General features: G+C 41.8%; 1 long non-coding RNA gene across 2 annotated transcripts; it reads left to right on the top strand.

Annotated features, from left to right (window-relative positions):
• Positions 1 to 5,420: 5,420 nt before the first annotated feature.
• Positions 5,421 to 10,060, top strand: LOC137465767 (uncharacterized). Of its 2 annotated transcripts, XR_010994827.1 has the most exons (4): positions 5,421 to 5,507; positions 6,555 to 6,640; positions 8,317 to 8,483; positions 9,866 to 10,060. It is a non-coding gene; the product is annotated as an uncharacterized lncRNA (long non-coding RNA). The 2 variants fall into 2 exon arrangements; XR_010994829.1 differs by lacking the exon at positions 6,555 to 6,640 and having other exon boundaries at positions 5,446 to 5,507.
• The last annotated feature ends 10,276 nt before the right edge of the window (positions 10,061 to 20,336 follow it).

Raw genomic sequence — 20,336 nt, 5'->3', positions numbered from 1 at the left:
TGTTTCATAGATACTGAGCCTGGGGCCTTCAATGATTTATGGCTCTGTTTCTCATTTCAGACCATGGAGGTTATAGCACTGCTTTTATATGAGAACATTTGAAACTAGTACTGCTATTACCAGGCATGGGAAAAATGTCTTGACTTTTGTGGGATTTAGGTCAGTATTCAGGATAAAAGGACTTGAAGAACAATTTCTTTCATGACTCCTCAAACTCTGGCAGAATAACAAATTGAATAGTGTCAGGCTTGAGGTTGCCAGTAAAATTGCAAGATTTCAGAATGGAGAAACAGGGCTCAGTACAAAGGGGATGAGCCAGATTAGCGTCTTTCTGAAGGCTGTGATTAAGGGCATTCTTTGAGAAAGCATTTCTGATTGTTCAACACTGTTCAGTCCATTAGGGCAGGCCAGGGGCTTATTTTCCTGTAGCTCATAATAGAAACTTTATTTTAGGGTGAAATTCTTGTTAGAACTTGAGACATGCCACTAACCCGTGATGATATCATGTCACGTACTGACCTGGTGATCTTGAAAGATGAGCTCCTGAGCACTACCCCTAACCCTAACTTGAGTACAATGGAACTGCAGGCCTGGGCTGGTACAGCAATTCAATTTACCCTTCAGTTTTCTCTTGCCCTTTTAGCTTATTCCCTCCCCTCCTGCAAGGTCTAAAAATAAGGTTAAGCTTATACCTCAATTTTCCTAATTTTAGTCCTAATCTCAAAGATGACTCAGTCACAAGATCCACTTCTGCTACAGGGCAGCCCATCAGCTATTCTTCCCCTCCAGCAGCAAACTTCACTCTGTCTTTACAGGACTTCCTAAACCAAATAGCTGCATGGTATAGTTGATATCAATACTACACACAACCCTAAACACAAATTCAAACCTGACCCATGTCACATATACGATAGAATAATGTCTGCTGCACTGGGCACATTAGGATTTCATATCAAGTCTAGATTTTGACATGCACTCATTATTCCCCCTGATTCTTCTTCCCCATCAGTGGTAGTATGAGATAGGCAGTCTAAACCAGATTGTGGCCAAACCCTGAATCCATGGAGCTTTCCATTTTCTTATCAATTAGATTGGATATTGGACAGACACAGAATCCAGCCTGTGAGGAACAACTCAGTAGCCACCTGGATGCAAATGTGACATACAGTGTAGGAGTCCCAGCTATAAACTATATTCTTCAATTCTGCTGATCTAAACCTTTGCTCTTAAAGCTAAATATAACCTTTCCTCTAACATCAGAGTCTGGCAATCCTTGCTAAAAATAAAAAAAGGAAAACAAAATAACTTAATACAATAAAATTTTTTTAAGCCCAGACATATTGATGGACAATGTTGAGTCCAAATATAAAACTGCATCTTCTGTCTTTGCCATTAAAAAAATCTCCCTCTAGTCCTAGCTTTAGGTGTAAAGATATAAGGCTGACCTTTCATTAAAGCAACCTAACACAAAGCTCTTTTCATCTGTCACTGGAAAACCCAGTGACAAATCTGCTGGCTCAGCCCTTTTATCACTACATGTGCTCTTAAATGCCTTCTTTGACCTGTTCTTTAACACTTCAGTCACTGTTGTTAACACTATTTAATTCACCCACACCACACCTCATCCTAGGTTTACCAACCTTCCATTTTCCATGGTAATCCAGCTCCAAACCTAGCTTTATATTTTCTTTAGCCCAGAGCATAATCTAGTGCAAAATAAAATCTACTTTTAATATTAGAGATGAGTGACAGGCATCCTCAAAAACCTAAGCTGTTCAACCACATTGGCATGGCCTGCCAACAAGCCTCCCTCAGAGCTGTACTGCCTGAAAGCAGGATGGGGATAGCAATGTAGCCCCAGCTCCAGTCTTAGCCATAGCCCATCTTGGAGCCAACCAAAAGTTACCTGTATTTGTCATTATCCAATATCACCTTGTCTCTGCAGGCCTTCCAAAATCTACCAAAAAGTTCTCTGGGCCTGTTGCCCCTAAGGCTAAACTAATCTAAACTCTAACTCAAACACTGTCTGACTTGAACATTGGGTATGTCTTCACCAGATATCTAAATCTAAGTAATTTGTTTCTGGAAATGATACCATCCAAACACAGTAAACTGTGGATGGTTGGTCAACAAATTTATGTCATCATTTCATGGTAGCTTACACTCTAATTCTGACACATGTCACTGTGTCACTGCCTTATCTCCAACCCCTTCTAAAGGCTGAACACATCATTTACACTGCTGCCAGCAGCTCTTGTGGTAGGCCTGCAGACCATTCAGGGTCCAACACCAATGCTATTTTTACCCTGTTTTCAGGCCATCATCCTCATTCTATCCCCAACCTTCACTTTGGCACAATTGTGCAGAGTCCCTGGACTGCTCACAGGCCAGAAGCTATTCAACCCCACCAATGAGCTGGACTCCTCCACCTGTCTGAGCTCCAGCCAATGCCAGTACTAATAGCACAGGCCTTTGGTTCTTACTAGTTCTGAGACTGTAAAAAAAAAAATCACTGGCTGTTCTAAATGCAAATTCAGGTCTCATTGGCTCCTGACTTGGCAGCAGCAGCAGGTGGTACAATATCTAGGATTTAGGATGTAGTCTTACTGTAGGTGATGCAGACACATACCATCAGTTAGGAGAGCTGACGTGTCCCTGGTGACACCAAAGCCCTTCATACTTAATGTAAGTGTGTACATATGCCCAGGTCACCATCTGTGGCCACCAGATTCGCAGGATCCAGAGCAGGTAAAAGGGAAAAAGTGACTACCTACAAACAAATCTGTATTAGCAGTGATCTCTCACATAATACCCTGGTGGGGATACTGCAGGATTTGTGAGGCATGCAATACTGCGACCAAGGTGATCCTTAACCAAAGCAGGCTCAGATCCCTCACCCAGATGTTCAGTCTACAGGCTTTGGGCTGTTGGGACAGAGGACACTCTTCACATGAACTTGGGATATGAAGCACCCAGGGCTGTAAGGCAGACAGATGGATGACTGTGTGTGAGAGTGTGTGTGTGCACCGTGAGAGACAGAGGTTAAAGGGGATTATTTAGGGTGGTTTGGAAAGCTGTCTGTGGCCTAGATGACTAAATTTTTCCTAAGCCCCATTGCAGGGGGAAATTTTGTTATGTAACGTCTTAACCTCTGTGCATAAACCTATCTGTCTGCCATCCACAACTGAAAAACAAGTTAATTCACTTTGTTGCAACAGTTTTGATTGCCTCCACCATAGCTGACATAAGTATTTTCACCTTTCCTTCCTTGGAGATGCAGAAGCTTTGTTGCCATATGCCAGGTGCCACATCCCGAGCAGGACATGTATTTGAAGTGGCAGTGTAAAGAATTGACACTGGCCACAAGTAATCTCTGTGTCATGGCTTTGGCATGTCACCTGTCAGATGAGGTTCCCTAATGGAGCCCATTCATTCTTGCCAGATGGGTCACTGATGCAGACATCAGACCCTTGCACAGAGGCAGCTTGATGTTCAAGACGAATGAACATCCAGGAGAAGGGGGATTTTCATTACCTCAGAAAGAAGGAAACAGCTAAACCCTATTCCTGCTGAAGTCTGTGGCTGTCAGCAGTGATGCTGAAGTCTGGAGTAAAACCAATGTTAATACCTTTTCTAAAAAAGAAATCAAAAAATAGATAAAATGTGTCATTCAAACAGTTTTAGTAAACTCAGAAACTCAAGAAATCAAAATAATGCCATGTAAATAAGCAATTTTGGGCTTCATGACAGCACATAGCTTCTGTTGAATGATGGAGATATTTACCAGAGTGAAGTGGGTTATTTTAATCATAGCTCTCTTTCCATTACTACATTCCCTTTTGGTTTGGAGGATTACAGCTATTTTGGATTGGAGGATTACACCAATTTGTTTTGCTACAAATTCAATAAAAATAAAATCTAAAATGACAATTAAATCCAAGAAAGCTCAGCTGGAGAGCATGCAAAATTCCTCTTCTCTAATTAAAGTCTGTGCAAACCACAGCTTTACAGAAGCAATGGGGAGGGAGGGAATAAAAGGAGCATGTTCCCATTAACACATTTACTGTAGCTACCTTTCAGGCCAAACAAATTACCACAGAATGTCAACTCAGAGCTTTAACAAGCAGCAAGGTCTGCACAGTCTCCCCATTCTGGGAAGAGGAGGAGAAAAGTGGGGCTATGTGGGGGTGACATGTACGACTCCTGCTGTTGGGTGTGAAGACCTTGCCATGTTCCCTGAAGACCAGTGAATTCAGTGGGCTTTGGCTGATGCCTATGATGTGATTAGGAAGGTACAGTAAATGCCAGATAGTCTCCTTCTTTAGTCTGGGCAGCAGCAACTGGCAGATAGAACTGCTGTTTTGGAGCCAACGCATATGAAAGTGGGGGACTGAATAGTAAATAAACCCAGTGGCTTTCTGTGATCACTCTGTGGCAGGCTGCTGCCTTCATCTCCTCATGTTGCTTCCAATGCAGCCACTGAGGAAAGGCACTGGCACTCCTTAGAAGCCAAATAAATAAACAAAAACTCCAACAACCCCAGCAAAACCAAATAACTCTCACAACATAAGAGAGCAAAATACAGATAGGCAAAACTATGAAACAAGAAGAGGAAAGAAAATGAGATGCATGGAAAAAGTCCAATGAACTGCATGGATAAAACTTTTCACTGTTGCAAATTGAGTGTGACAGAAAAAAAAATCAGAGAAGGATACAGGCTCTATATTCCTGCAGAACAGGTTGCAATACTGAATCCAGGGACAAAACAGGCCTCAGGCTGCCCATCCATATCAGTACGTTAGGGTAGGTATGGATACACCAGTGAACAATGCTGGGTTGTTTTATCTTAAACCCAAATTTACTTCTTTTGGCATCACAGCAGAGTGTCTTCACAGCTGGCTATCATCAGTCTGATGTGGTAAGAAGACACTGTTATTAATGGTAGGCTCTATTGCTAACATTTCTGTTTGCCTTTAGTGGACAGGCAGAACAAGATGCAGTTTCTTATGGCTAATGCATTTTACATAACCAGTACCAAACTGGAGCTGCAAGTCATGGAATGATTGCAGAGCACCCGTCTGTGATGCTGCTGCCCTTTGAGCAGTCAGCATTTCCTACCAGTAAAATAAATGGAGCCACCCCATGTTAGCCCTACAGAGTGCAGAACTTTTCATGTCAGTCAGAGAGGTATTTTGCACCAGGAACTTTACAATAAGAATGTTCCAGACAGTGTGCAAGCAACACCTTCCCACTGGAAATGCTTGGTAACTCCAGGATTTGTGCCTCTAAAAGAAAAACTAAGCACACACACTCATTCTGACAGGGGCTATTAAACTGCCCACCTGGCCACCCACACCTGTCTGTGAGGGAGACAAAGCAAAGCCTGATGGAGGCACACAGCTATGAAGGGCACAGGCTAATCTCAGGCATCTTCTCTCCATGGATTGCAGATCTGCTGGGTAATGCAACCCTGGCAGCTGCAGGAGAATCCCCCTAAATTGGTAAAGGTAAAGCTGTCTCTCAAAACAAAGATATTTAAGCTGACAGAACTACTTGTCTGCCTGCATAATTCGATATACACTGTGGGTTTTGCTGGCATGGCTGTCATGATGGGGAAAAGGAAGTTTTTTCCCCTTGCTATTTTCATTGATACTGAGCTGTTGGCTAATTTCAAAGTGAAGACCACATTTAGGATTGCAAAATTATACTCTGCTTGAGAGAGCCTCAAAAAGGATACCTCAGCCATAATATTGGGATTGATGCTGATTAGCTAGTCGAGACAAAAGTAGTAATGAACCCTGTAAGCTCCGATGGAGTGCCTTTGCTGCTCGTCCTTCTCTAATGACGTGCTGGCACACACCACCTCTCCCCAATCCAATATGCTGGTCTATGCATAACTCCAGTAGTTAACCTTGACTGTCTGAAGAACACAGATTTAAATTTGATATTGTGTTCATTTCTAACCTTTGCTGTCGAAAAATATTAAATCTTCCCTCAGCCACTTGCTTTGCATGGTGAAAGACAGATGGTTGTGTTGGATCATTCCACAGCAGAGCAGATGTTGTAATGGAGGACACAAAAATTCTGCCAAATTAATTAGACTCTTCCACTGATCTGGATAAAAAGAACAGCTCACTGGCATTTCAAAGAGGTCTGGGTTCTAATTTATGCCACCCTGCCAGGTTATCTTGTGTGAAGTATCGGTATGATAGGGTGTTCTTCTGTGGCATCATATCAGATTATTTTGAAATAGAGTAGAAACTTGGTAGGCAGATGTCAACTTTTTAATACAATATCTTAAAATGTAATAATATTGAATTAGCAGGGTAGAAATCCCTATGACATATATGCACCCATGTCAAATATATTTTTATACTTTGAAGAACTAAATTTCTTTGTGTATAGTGTTTTAGCTTACTTCTTTGTCAGCTAATTTTGCCACACATAAATCCATAAACTATAAGATACATGCATTTTTTGCAGAATTTTGCAATCTTTTTCATTACATCCATTAGTAGTACTCAGGGTTTGTACATCTTTTTGTGCCTTACCAGAGAATTGTTTCAGAACACCTTGATGCTTGGCATAGGGAAAACATGTGAGGAACATTGCAAGTTTTTGAAAATAAGATTTTTATAGAGTAGGTAAGGCATGTACAAGTATGGTATTGCTGAGCTGCACACTATGAAATAGTGTTCCTCCTTGTGGACCATATTTCCCCTTGGTGCAAAACCAAAGCAAAGTTTTTTGGCAAAGCATCAGTATCCACAGGAAAATACCAACAGTGTTTGAAAAAATCTTGGTTCTAGAAATAAAACTTTCAGTGAAAAACTCACTGAGAAAGAGAAAGGGTCCCTGTGGTTTCCCTGATTAGCTCCTTACAGTGTTAAAAGGGATCTGTGCACACAGGTGAGTTTAAGACTTCTATATTTCTATTATGGCAAACAGAGGGACTTCATTGCATAATTGGACTTGCATGTCATCGTTTATGGGGTTTTTTCTCCATTAATAATTAAGACACCTATTTTGATTGCTATAGAAAAAAAGTAACATTTCCCACTACTGTCAAATCTTTAATGCTAGAGTACATAATTAACCTTGGTTATACTAGAAATAATTTTTCCTTACCATATATTTCTAAAATACTAGAAAGAAATAAGTAAAAAGCCCATGTATGACATTTTTTTTCATACTAGATCACTGTTCTTCCTGTTTAAAAACTGAAAATAAAGGGCAACACTTTCAAGTTGTGCAAAGCTGTGCAGTTCCATTGATTTTCATAGAACATTGTCAATTAATACAAACTAAAATTTGACACCTAAATTCATTGTCAAGCTACATAACAGTGTAGGCATGTCTGTTATCATGGCAGCCAGTGCTTAAGTAGTTTCAGAATCTATGGCATCAAAGACACGTCTAGAAAACACAAAAGCTAATATTGTAAATGTTGCTAAAATTTACAAGATTTACCACGTGCTGTGATGCTGTGGCTTATTGACTTTTGTTGTGTGTCCCATCTGATTCTCTTGGGAAGTTAGGAGCTGTCAGGGATTTCTTGAGGAAGTATCTTATTTTACAAAACCCTATCCTTTCCCCTGAGCATGACTGAACCAAGCCAGGACAGTTTCCTTACTCCCCAAGTCCGATTCAGGTGCTGCAGCCTGTGCCTGGAATAGCTCTGTTGGGCCATGCCCTTGGGGTCCTCTCCAAGTTCTTTGCCCATCCTCTCTTGATGACCACTCTGCTTCCCTGCATGTGGCTTCATCCATGCAGCTCCCAAACTTCCACAGCTGGGGCTTGAAGAGGTTCCTGTCCTTTATGCTCAACCCCTTGTGGCTGCAACACTGTTCTCCAGTCCAGACTCCAGAAGGGAAAAAAGTTCCTAATTTCTTCTTGATTCAGACAGAGGGAAAGCTCTTCCATCAGATTACATCTAATGCCAGCTGTAGCCCAAGAATCATGGCACATTAGCTGTCTACTTCTAAAGCTTTCAGCATCACAGTGCTGGTTTCCTTCCTTCCATGGTGGAGCCGATTTCTCTGCCTACACTTCTGCCATCTGTCTAGATGCACTGTGTCACATCTTTTATTCAATAACACATAAACCTCATCTGGCTGCAAATTCTGGAATTTGAATCTACAGCTCCTTCATATTATCCGCACAGTAGGTAAAAAGGACTAGTGATGGAATTATTCCCTTCTCCTTCCTCTGGTAAAACATCTATGTGCTAATCACTGGCCAGGCAGCTGCTGCACATGCACAGAATACCAGCATCTTTTGTCAGCTCTTCCTAAAAGATATGTCTTGTTTCCTCAGGGAAGGTGTGCCTTCAGAATCATCTCCAGCTTGAAGAAAGAGGGCCAGACTTGAAATTCACTGTGTTACACTTGTTTCTTTTTGAGAAAACAGATCTGAGTTTGGTTCCCCTGCTATTCCTCAGGTTATTCCTCAGCAGCATGATATCAGCATGTAGCCCAATACAGGTTATTACAGGACAACACTTTCCCAGTTATTCATCTTGTCTTAGCCATTAAAACAACCCTTTGGGCAGCTGATCAGTCTCCCCAATAGTTTTACTGTGCTAACTCTCCAGGGGGAAGCCTGCTATGAAAACACATAGCTCAACAAAATTAGTTGCACTGTCCCACAACAATTTTTACTATATAAAGACTGATAGGTTGTAGCTTTTAATACAAATTAACCCAGAAAAAAGTGGAGCTGCAGAAGCCGGTCTAGAGATAAAAGACTCTGAAACGAAAAGTCTCCAGTACAGAAAGGGAACAAGACAGAGGGGAGGTGTGCTGGCCTGGCAAGAAGCTGGTGGCAGAATAAGGTGATGCTGCTGAAGCCACCTTACCCCAGCATTTCAGACAAGTTAAAGGCAGCCATCTCATCCATGAAAGGCAGCCATTCAGTGCAGACAACCACAAAGACAGTGTTTTCTGTTAAACACACAGTACTGATTGTGAAATGATCATATGTAAATCAATGGAATTTTTTTGCATATGCAGGCATGAAATGGTAATTTTTTTTCCAAACTCCTTACTCTGCTGTAAAATATATGAACCATACCAGCTAAGAGCAATAACATATTTTCTTCCCTGACATGGCTGTATTATATGCTTATTATATCTTCAGGGAAACTGGCAGTTTACAGAGGCTTCTTAGAAGAGGAAGTTAAAGATATATCAGAAAATATTAGTGCAGCGTGAAGGGCTTCCTTCCTCTCATCCTTTCAATTGTAACTAGCACATCCTTCCTGGTACCATAGTTTGGAGCAATATATCACACCTTCATTTTTGTAAAGGAAAATCTGCACTTAAGTGCCTGTGTCTTACAGTACTAATCCATTATCAGAATGCCATGGAGCTGATAATGCTCTGGTGCAGTAGCATAATCCATCATGGAGCATATGCACTGTCTAAGTGTTTCTATAAGATCTCCGCTTAATAAGCAGAGAGGGCTTCTGACTTCCAAAAGAAAATTAATTTTATATTTTTCAAAAGAACATGTTTGGGTTCTTTTTCCCAGAAATTACAAAGAACTTTCAGGGAGATGCAGAATTTATATTACATCACTATTTATTTTATGAGGTAATTTGAGGCTCATTTTAAAATGAGCTGTTCCAAAATCCAGATATGGTATTAAACATAAATATTTGAAAAACAGCTAATTAAAAATGTAATGCAAAATGTCAGAGTTTCATATAGTGAAAGATGTGAGAAGCTGTGTTCTCTCCCTATTTCTCTTACTTCATATATTATTATTCTCAGCTGAATGCCTGAGAACAGAGATACTTTCAACTAAATGATGGTCTTGTGCGGTGGGGATTGTTAGTTCTATTTTGCTCTTTTTCACTTTCTAGGTCAGAAGAAACTCTGGCACATACTTAAAAAAAGATGCCCTAAAGACTGGAATGTGCTTTGTCTTATCATTCATTCTGGATACATAGATAAAACTGAAAAATATAGCCAAGTTTTGAATCCCAGCATGGAGAGAAGCTTACTTCACTTCCTCTCACACGTTCCTGCTGTATCATATCCATGGCAGGGGCTGATGCAGGGACACCCAGCCTGCTCCCAGCAAGGTCACTGAGTACCGAAGCTGCCCAGCTGCCGTGGGACAGGGCTCCTTTCTGGTCCATTTTCTCTGCTCCAGAGCAAGCTGCTCCCACCACCCAAACTGGTTTGGGAATCAACTCATGGCTCTTGATTCCTTACTAGTTTTACATCTGGCACATCTGTCTACTCCCCCAGCTAGTGAGTCCTGCTGCTTTGCATTCTGTGCTTGGCTTTGCTTATGCTGGCTTTACAGACTTGCAATTCAATTTGAATCCAGTGGCATTACTCCTAAGGCTAGTGAGGGATGGAGATAAAGGCATCTTTACTCCAAGATGAATGCAGATATGGATCCACAGCCTCCTCATAAGGCAGCTGTGGAAAGGTCATAATTAGGCTGACTAGTCTCAAAAGATGTTTATCAAAAAATGCTGATGTATCCACAAACAATATTTGGTTCCTTGACTTCTTAAGGAGAAAAATGTACCCATAAAGGAGTACTGATTCCCTGGATAACTTCAATTACATAGAGCATCCAGCTACTCTAGATTCCTGTCAATGACAGATAATTTTGAAGACTGCTTAACTGAGTCTACTGAGCACTGAGCTCCTGGCATGCCTGGGATAAAGAATGTCTTCTGATAGAAAGGTTTCTGTGTGCACGTGTTTTTTTTGAGATGGTGGAAGGCATGTCTGCATTTTGGCTATGTCCAAATCAGAGAGCACTAAGCTCTATGGGAACAGGAGCATCTGAATCCTCCAGCACTGACAGGCAGATAAAAATCTGCTGTGATAATGTCTTCTGGGTACAGAGGCTTACTGGTTCCTGGACAGACAGAGAAAAGGAAACAGATCCACCAGCCCAAGTGTGTGCCTGACAATGAGCTGGGCTTTTCTCTGCAGGTCCCTGGTCCTAAGCCCTATCAGGTTGGGTCCTGCAGCCATGGAGATGTACCGCAGCACTGAGATGTGATGCTGTGCTTTTGCAACATGAAAAACAGCTCCGGGTCCCTGGGACTGAAAGGTCTGTTTTGCTGAACATTGAACTGATGTGTTATAGTTGGTTCCTAACCAGAGGAAATTCCCACTGGAGCTGAATGGAAGAGAGACTGTAAAAGTCAAAGGTCAGAAAAAGCTAAGGAGTGATCCTGTGGCAGAGCTTGGGCCAGGACTCAGGTGACATGAACTCCTGTCCCTATTCTCTAGGGCAAATACTCAGTTTACTTCACATGGCTCATTCAGACAGGAGACATTGAAGCACCATATAGACACCAGTGGTTTGCCACTGTACAGATTTATAAGTAGTTTTGCTTGCATTGTAACCAGGTGCCAAACGAATTATCTGCCAAACTGCCAAAATAATTATCTGCTATTTCAAAGCAAAAATGACTCTTTAATATTTTGTTCTTGTGACAGTCAGTGCTGGGTACTCATATATTGCTACTATGAAAGAAAAACTGAGGAAGTTAGGGAAACATTAGCAAATTTAAAGACTCAAAAAGACTTCTTTCTTCTTTTTTTTTTTCCTCCCTATAGGTCTAGTAAGTGCTGGCACTAATCAAAAGTGCATTTAATAACCTATGCTATCTTCTCTCAGAAAAGGATAGAAATCATATTTGGTCCATGGGCACATTTTTATGGTAATATTTACTAGTGTATATGCATATACTTGAGGGCATAGACACTGGCTGGTGTATTGATTACACAAGATTAAGATTTCTTCTATTGTTGAGTTTTCAGCAGACTACTGGTCAGCACGGGAAAGTTATTTCTTGTCTCTGAAATTTTTGTTTTTCTCCTCAAGGCCCCACCTAAATGATGACATTGAGGAAAATTTAATGATGAGTGTTTTTAAACCCCATAGTTCATAATTTGTTCTCCAGAACAAGATCCTACCTTTGATGGAGAACAATTCCAGTAAGGACTTATAAACTCACTGAGCTCCAAAGGATGGAGTTAACCAACCTGTTAACATCGTGGAGTTAGCATCACAATGGATTATCATCAAAAGTGGAGCATTTTGTGTGAATAACACATGACAGAAAATATCAGCAATCTTTGGGCAATGGCTTAATACAAGTGTGATACTCTGGGGTGATTTTTGGGGCCAGGTGAGGGACCTGGGATCACCTCCCCAAAGCCTATGTGTTGCATGCTGGGGAATTCCACACCAGTGTCAAACACTTCCCCTTTCAACCCAAACAACTAATTTCCACAGATTGCATATATGGTCTTCCATAGACTCAGAAAAATAGGCTTTGTACCACTTATCTCTTTTTGACAAACTCTAACATATTTTAAAATATTTTCTTCTATAAATACTTTTTTTTCAACAGGAGTCTGAATAAATTAAATTTAATTTTATCTAAGTGAAACTTTTTTCCTTTGAATGCATCCATCTTGCACACTGCAGTACAGTGTGAGAGAGCTCACTTTGTGGCAACTATGTCCAGTACAGCATTTTAGCCATGGAATAAGCAATGCTACACAAATTTTCTCTACTGAAAGTCTAAGGGAGTGTGGCTATGTCACACTGAAGTTTATTTCAGACACACTTCCTCCTGTCATCTGTGCATTTTGGTTTTGCTTTGTCAGATTTTATTAGTTGTTATTACAAAAATCACATTAATTTATGCTGAAATAAATTCTCTTGTAGAGGAACAAACTTCCAGAACTAAGCATATAATAACACCAGCCTTACTAAGAAAATGACCTGCAAGCATAACAGCAAACAAAAACATTATTCTATTTGTCAACTGGGTCCAGATAGGTCAGATTAATAGATTCAGAATTTTTAGAAGTCTGTTAGCAGTGGTTGAAACCTCTTGTGTGGCAGCTCAATACATAAACCAGTCAATTTATTTTCACTAGAAAAGTTTTCCTGAACCTATATTACTTAGAAAGTGTTAGTAATAAATGTTCTTAATTTGAAGTTGAAATACCTTTGATCTCACAACAAATTGAGATCCTTGGAGATGAAAGAGGCGTCTGCTGTTAGATAACTGGCAGAGCCTGTGAAAATAATGAGCACTTGCACTGAGCTACTGAAAATGGACTCCAAGTTGGGAATGGGTGAATAAGGATATCATCCATACAGTTCACAAAATTGCCACTAATGATTTCCCACATTGTGTCATTTGAGAAGAAGACGACAGGTTGATGCAAAGGATGAGTAGAAAGGACTCCCCCCAAACTGTTCACTGTCTGACTTGGCAGGCACTCCAGAGCTGATAGGACACAGGCATGGATGGGGGAGTCACTGCCCACAGGGGAATTGGGTCAATATTCTTGCAGGTTCCACCTCCTCACCTATTGACAGCCTGGGAGTGTTTGCTTTGCAGTGATGCTAAGGCAGTCAGACTTTCAACTTTCAGGTCTGCTAGCAGCACAGTCATCTAGAAAATGTCTCTGCTGTTCTGCTTGGATAACCTTTCCTCCTTGCATGCCACCCTGTCTTCCCAGTTACTGCCCTTTGTTGATGGGATCCTGTCAGTGAGGTAGGAATGCTGGCTGGAAAATCGGGTGTTACTAGCTTGGGCCTGTACAGTGGACCTGCCCTGTTCATGGGCTCCAACTCATCCCAGCCACAGGCTGGGCTCACACCACAGATGTCCCCACTGCCCCAGAAGCCAAGCCACTCTGGTACATCACAGCACAGGGACCATTTCCATTTTATCTGCTTCCACCACAGCTGGCCTTGCCTCTGCCATCACATCTGTGTCCCCTGCACTCCCAGGGCAGTGCAGCCCAGCACATGTGCTCCCTCAGAGCTACCCCTACTGCTCAAAGCAGTGCTGTGAACTGGAAACTATCTACAATGAAATCATCTCCCTGCTTTTAAGGAAACAATCAGGGTTTTTCTCGCCTCTGCTGTTATTTGAGCAGAAAGTTCTCTCCAGACCAGGGAGAGCTGGGTGCTATGCAGGTGTTTATGACCAGTGCTGCCTGTCATCACATCCCAATATTGCTCACATTTTGCTCAAGAATTCATCCATTCTTCTGGTTCATTCCTCCCTCAACATGGCAATTCTCAATTTATGATGGTTTATTTTCTTCTGAGATGCCCAGCATGGAACATGCAGGTCAGGAATACAGGCAAAAAGAGAGCACTTGTAGCCAGATTTGAGACCTATCCTGTGAAGACTAAATCCTTTCTTTTGGTGTTATTTTGGCCCCCTGGGTCCTGGGAGCTGTTGCACCTTTTCTCTAACATGCCAAAGTCTCCAACCCCAGCTCATGCCAGGGTTTGAGAGGAGGTCCTGTGACAACAGCTTCACTGACATCTTTTGTAGTTGTTGCTTGTAAGAGTGTCCTTTGTAAGAAATTAGAGGACTTTAAAATACTTTTACTGTCTCCAGCCCATCTACCAGCAAATGAAATATGCTATGAACCTACCACTACCAACTAAGAAAAGTAACAGAAAAATGCAGAAAACTTATAAAGGAAAGGACCTTCTTTTTTCTGAAAACACCCTTACTGATCTGTAACAAAGAAAGACAAACTGAACCCCACAGAGGAATCGAAAGGATAAGTGATTCCTGGATTTCCATCACACCTCCTAGTGTACTCCTGAAAGGATAGAAGCACTGCATCATCCTTTTCTCTTTGCCACAGGGAATTGACTGCTAGTATTACTCTTGCACTCCCTTTAGTAATCTCTCTCTGCATGGAAATATGTGGATCTACACACACAGACTGAATATATCCATATAGCCAGCCCAATGTAGCCCAAAGGAGCAGATATAGTCACACACACCACATGGTGTACATGCTGTTGTATGCGATACTCAGAATACCCCAAATCAGATACCCCCGGGGAGTGGTACAAGGGATTACCTCCGAGAAGATGGACCCTGACACTGATAAGCCATCCCAGGAAGGTTCAGGCTGTAGGCTTTTCATACAGGGTCTTATGTGCCCTGTTGCCTAAAATCAAAAGAGAAAAAAAACCTTGTAACAGTGTTGGAATAATAAATTAAAAAGCAGACCTTTACTGGAACTTTTCAGGTGTTCCAGTGGTGATGGGCACAGTTGGCATCAGATTTTTAGCATTTTATAATGTTAATAAATGAGGATATCTAACAGGTACTTCCATTAGGAGATCCAGTTGCCCCAGTAACCCACCCCTGGGTCGACCCCTTGGAGTTGGTCCAAGGGCTTTTTTGCCCCTCTTCTTGTTATGAGTTCTCAGATTCTGGTTGGAAAACAAAATATTCTTCTTGCAGGTTCTCTTCCTGACAGTAAGACCAACCAGTATTTCAGGAATATATTGCTAGGTTAGCTTATTGTTCTAAAATCTAGGGGAAAATGGTAGGAAAACTACTGGAGCTACAGCCATGCATTAGCAATCCACAAAGCTACAAATATGTGAAAAATATACAAAAAGCTTAGGAATCAGCCCTAGGATTGAAGGCCTAATAGCAATATTTCAAGTTCTATTGATACAAGATGGCTTTGGCATTGACTCCCCTCTCAGCCAACAATACTTTATTTTGTAGTGACAACCCCCATTTCCATTAGTATAGACAACCAGGGCAAATGATTCACCAGTCTCTACATATATAATTGTATTGTTCTTGTCTTGAATAGTTGAAAATAGATGGGTATGTTTTATATTCCAAGGCATGAAGCAGGTAGATGATGACTGAATGCAGCTGGGAATTCATCTCACCTAGTTCAAGCAACATGTATTATTCATGTATAGTCAATGACAAGGATGAGTAGTCAAGCTTGAGAGTCCATTAAAAAAACAAATACAGATCTATGCAAGTTAAATTGTTGGAGCTACTTTGTGTTTTTCCAGACTGTGGCTACAATGAACGGCTCTGATGAAGTCAAAACTCGTGATCCTTCTGAGGAGCCTTTGGGATTGGAAGGCTCGTAACAGTGGGAGACAGAGAGTCTTCACACATAACAAAAACTCTGAAGAGAGTAAGGCATGACTGCCCGTGGTTGCCTGAAGCCATTAAATTTAAATGAACTGTAAATAAAGTTAAACCTAAAGGATTAAAGAAGGTCAAGAACTGTCAATTCAATATTGGCAATGGAGCAGACGTGTTCAGGCAGCATCAGGTTCTGAAGCTATCTATGAGGATCAGGAGTCACAGAAAATCCACACCAGCGGCAATGACTGTTTTTCTGCTCTCTGGCTTTCAACTGATATTCGCTCTGCACAAGTCAGAGCTTGCTTGGCATCTCTGACAAACGGCCACTGGCACAGAGACACAGACACATCTCTGAAAAATGTCCACTGGCACAGTGACTGCATCCAGTTAACCCAAGTTAACCCAGAACTGACAAGTCCACCTTGTCCCTAAGTGCCACATCGGCATGTCTTTTGAACACCTCCAGGGACAGTGACTCAGCCATTTCCCTGAACAGTCCACTACAACATTCAACAATTTTTACCCTTTTGATGAAGAAATTTTTCTTAATATGCACTCAAAACCTCCCCTAGGACAACCTGAGGTCATTTTTTCTCATCATATCACTTGCTACATGGGAGAAGAGACCGACTCCCCACCTTGCTACAGCCTCCTTTCAAATCACTGTAGAGATTGATAAGGCCACCCTTGAGCTGTCTTATCTCTCGGCTAAACATTCCCAGCTCTCTCAGCTGCTCCACTTCAGACTTGTGCTCTAGACCCTTCACCAGCTCCACTTCCCTTCTCTGAACAAGCTCATGCTCCAGCACCTCAATGTCTCCCTTGTATGGAAGGACCCAGAACAGGACACAAGATTTGAGGTGTGGCCTTGTCACTGCCAAGTACACAGCAAAAATCACTGCCCTGACCCTGTTGGTCACACCATTTCTGATCCAAGCCAGGATGTCATTTGCCTTCTTGGCCACCTGGGCACACACCGGCTCAGTGGCTGTTGACCAGCACCTCCAGGTCCTTTTCCACCAGGCAGGTTCCCAGCCACTGTGATCCAGCCTGTAGCACTGCATGGGGTTGTTGTGACAGGGGTGCAGGACCTGGCATTTAGCTTTCTTAAACCTCATACAACTGGCCCCAGCCTGTTGATCAAGCCTGTCCAGATCCCTGTGCAAATCTTTCCTACCCTCCAGCAGATCAGCACTGCTTGACACACAAGCAGAACAACAGCACCTGACATCCGTGCAAGTGCCGTGGTCTGTGAGTTTTGTGTGGCACAGAATGAGATTCAGCTGCCTTCAGCAAGGTATCCAATGCCATTTGAGATGCTCTATGAGATCACAAGACACCTGAGACCACATGTCCAGAGAGCTGTCTGCCTGCTGCTCCAGACTATCAAAGGGAGGGTGAATGTCCTGTGCCATATCTGCTGGCTTAGCAGAGATGCCTCAGGTGCCCTGGAGCTGCCTGAATTAGATGTCTGGGTTTAGAGAGATGATCCATTCCCCTCCACCTATGCCAGCCACTCTGGCACTCTTCCTCTGTGCCCTGCAGCAACAGACATGCTTTACCCAGTCTGAAGACAGGATAGATGGGTGGCATCTGTGAGCTGAGTGCCACGTACAGAGACTGGAGTGACCCATACCAGATCACCTTCTCCAGATGAAGAGCAGTTATTGTCCACTTTAAAGGGGGCACATATGCCAGGAATTGCAGAGAAGCACAGCAAGCCTTAAAAAATAGCCAAAATTGACTTGTCAGGACATTTTAAAACTTTTTTATATTCATTATATACCAAAGGTCAGACATAGATCTTGCTTCAGGTTAATTCCTGTGTTGACTTTGTGGGAAGGGAGTTTATTTTGAGAATATTTCTAGCAGATGGATGAATACTGTCATCAATCTGTTTTAATTTTCTTAAATTCAAAGAACAAAAAAATACCTGTCTGGTTTGTAAAAAGACCTGAAATATGTTCATAATATTACAGCTCTCAATATGTTCTTCTATCAGCAGTTTATATTTTTTCCCTTAATTCCCCTCCTCAAAGAACTACAAATCCTTAATAAATGCCTGGACCAGAAGTCACACTCTGTCACAACAACTGGCCCACATAGGAATCATAATTGGATTCACTTTACAGTCCCTTGAGGAGGTAAGAAATTCAGAATATAATTAAGCTGAATTACTCTGTTTGGTATTAACATCCCCAGATTTAGCTTTAGCTAAAATAGGATGTTGTGTCTCATCAGATAGAATTTAGGCTGTCTCAAATCAGCCACCTGTAGTGCTGAGCAAATGACAGACTGAAATTCGCAGTAGGCTGGATGCTGGCTCAGCACACACTCTGATTAGGGCACCCTTCAGAGACAGGGGATGTGCATTTCACAGTCTCTTGTGGCTGCAGAGAACCACGGGTGCCACCTGCCAGGTCATTGCCTCAGCACAGCACCTCACCTCCTGCCCAAGTTCCCCTTATACATGTAGCTGGGCAAAAAAAGGTGTTAGCACAACCACACTTGGCCAAAAACAACAAGTGGCTTCAACTTCCTGCAGCAGGTACTCCAGGTGGCCTCACCACAGTGCCTTCCTAGGCAATATCTGTGTGTCATCCCACTGAACAGGATCCCATGGCAGACTGGCTGGGAACAGGAGCACATGATGTGTGAGAAGAGGATCAGGGAAATGGGTTTGTGTAGCTTAAGAAAAAGCAGGCTGAGGAAGAGGAATGGTTGTAGTTTTCTACCTATTGAACAGGACAGATGATGGTGAAGACATAAAACTCACAGGTTGCAACAAGAGAAAATTTCATCTGGGTATAAGAAGAAAAGTGTTTACAACAGCTTAAAACTGAAGCGGCTTATGCAGTGGAGTTGTGTCATCTCCATCCCTGAAGATTTGCATACCTCACCTGGAGAAGGCTCTAAGCAGCCTGACATAACTTTGAAGTTGGCCCTGCTTTAAGCAGGCAGATGGACTTGTTCACCCCAGGAGATTCCTTCCAAAATTAATTTTTCTGTAATTTTATGATTTATTTATGCACACCCACACATACCCTCAGTGTAATAGTTTTGTGTATTCTAAATTATTTCACTGAGTGTTTGATGATTAATGCATACCTGTATAAATGCCCATATCCTCATCATGTGTTTGCCATTCCCAGACTTATACCAGTTTGAAAATTATCTCTGATCTTTCTGATAACTGGCAAAAATATATACAGCTGACTGCAGAGCAGGCTTGATTCATCTGAGTGATGAGCTTCTTGTTTGTCTTAGCCTGTTGGCACCACCTCTGCTCCATAGCAATCAGCCCAGCTGAGCAGTGGCAGCAGATGCCCTCCCTGTTAGGCACCACTTTGCTCTGTGGTCAGCAGGCATAAGTGTAATGTGCTGGTGGAATGGACTCCATCATTTGTACTGGGCTGACTGGATGGGAAGGTGATTCCTGAGACCTGGCACGCACCTTCAGCTGTGCCTACCAGCCCTGCAATGCTTAAATGGTGAAATACTTACAGAAGACTTACCCTTCAGCCTTGCCTGTTAGCTAAGATGATAGATTTAGGCATCTCCCTGTCTGAGTAGTGACTTGCAAAATATCTTTTACTTTGTGCTGTGAGAGGTAGAGGGAGCAGCATAGGATGACATTTTCACACATCCTTTGTATGCCAATAATGAAATATCAAGAATTTCATCTTATCTGAATATCTGAATATCATCTTCTCTGAATGTCTTCTATCAGTAGTTAATATTTTCCCCTTCTTCCCCTCCTCAGAAAACTACAAATCCTAAATAAATTCCTGGACCAGAAATCATTCTGTGTCGTGACAACTGGCCCATATAAGAAATATGATTGAATTCACTTTACACTCCCTTGAGGAGGTAAGAAATTCAGATTATAATTAAATGTCTGTGAATATCAGTCTGCTGGCAGGTACTAACAGTTCAAAATCTGGACTAAGACATTATTAAAAAATATGAAGGTAATGTTTCAAAGAAAATGTCTGTGCCTACTTCTGAAGCAACTGCATGAATCCAAGCAAAACCATAATTCACCCACTTAAGAATGGAAAGCAAAATATTTTCAAGAGTCATACAGTGATTTTCCAAAACTTTTTTTTTCCAGAAAATCTGTAAAGTATAAAATACCTAGGTGAAACATAGTAAAATTCCTAACAAGGGAAGCAACAATTTGCTCCTTTGCAAAATGGATTAATATAAGAAGAGTTTAGTTTTCTTTGCTTTCCTTGCTTTTTTTTTCTGCACTAAAAAGCACAGCTACAGAATTCTGGTACTTAGGTGACCACAAAAGGATTGAAGATCTCTATATAAAAGGCGGAGAAAAGAAGGGGCAACAGTAGAAGCTGCCCAGGAGAAGGTTTCATCTCAATATGAGAAAGAATTT

This window comes from Anomalospiza imberbis, chromosome 2, assembly GCF_031753505.1.
Source record: "Anomalospiza imberbis isolate Cuckoo-Finch-1a 21T00152 chromosome 2, ASM3175350v1, whole genome shotgun sequence".
NCBI lineage: Eukaryota > Metazoa > Chordata > Aves > Passeriformes > Viduidae > Anomalospiza > Anomalospiza imberbis.
Note: the sequence above shows the minus strand (reverse complement) of the source record. Positions and strands in the feature narration are given on the sequence as shown.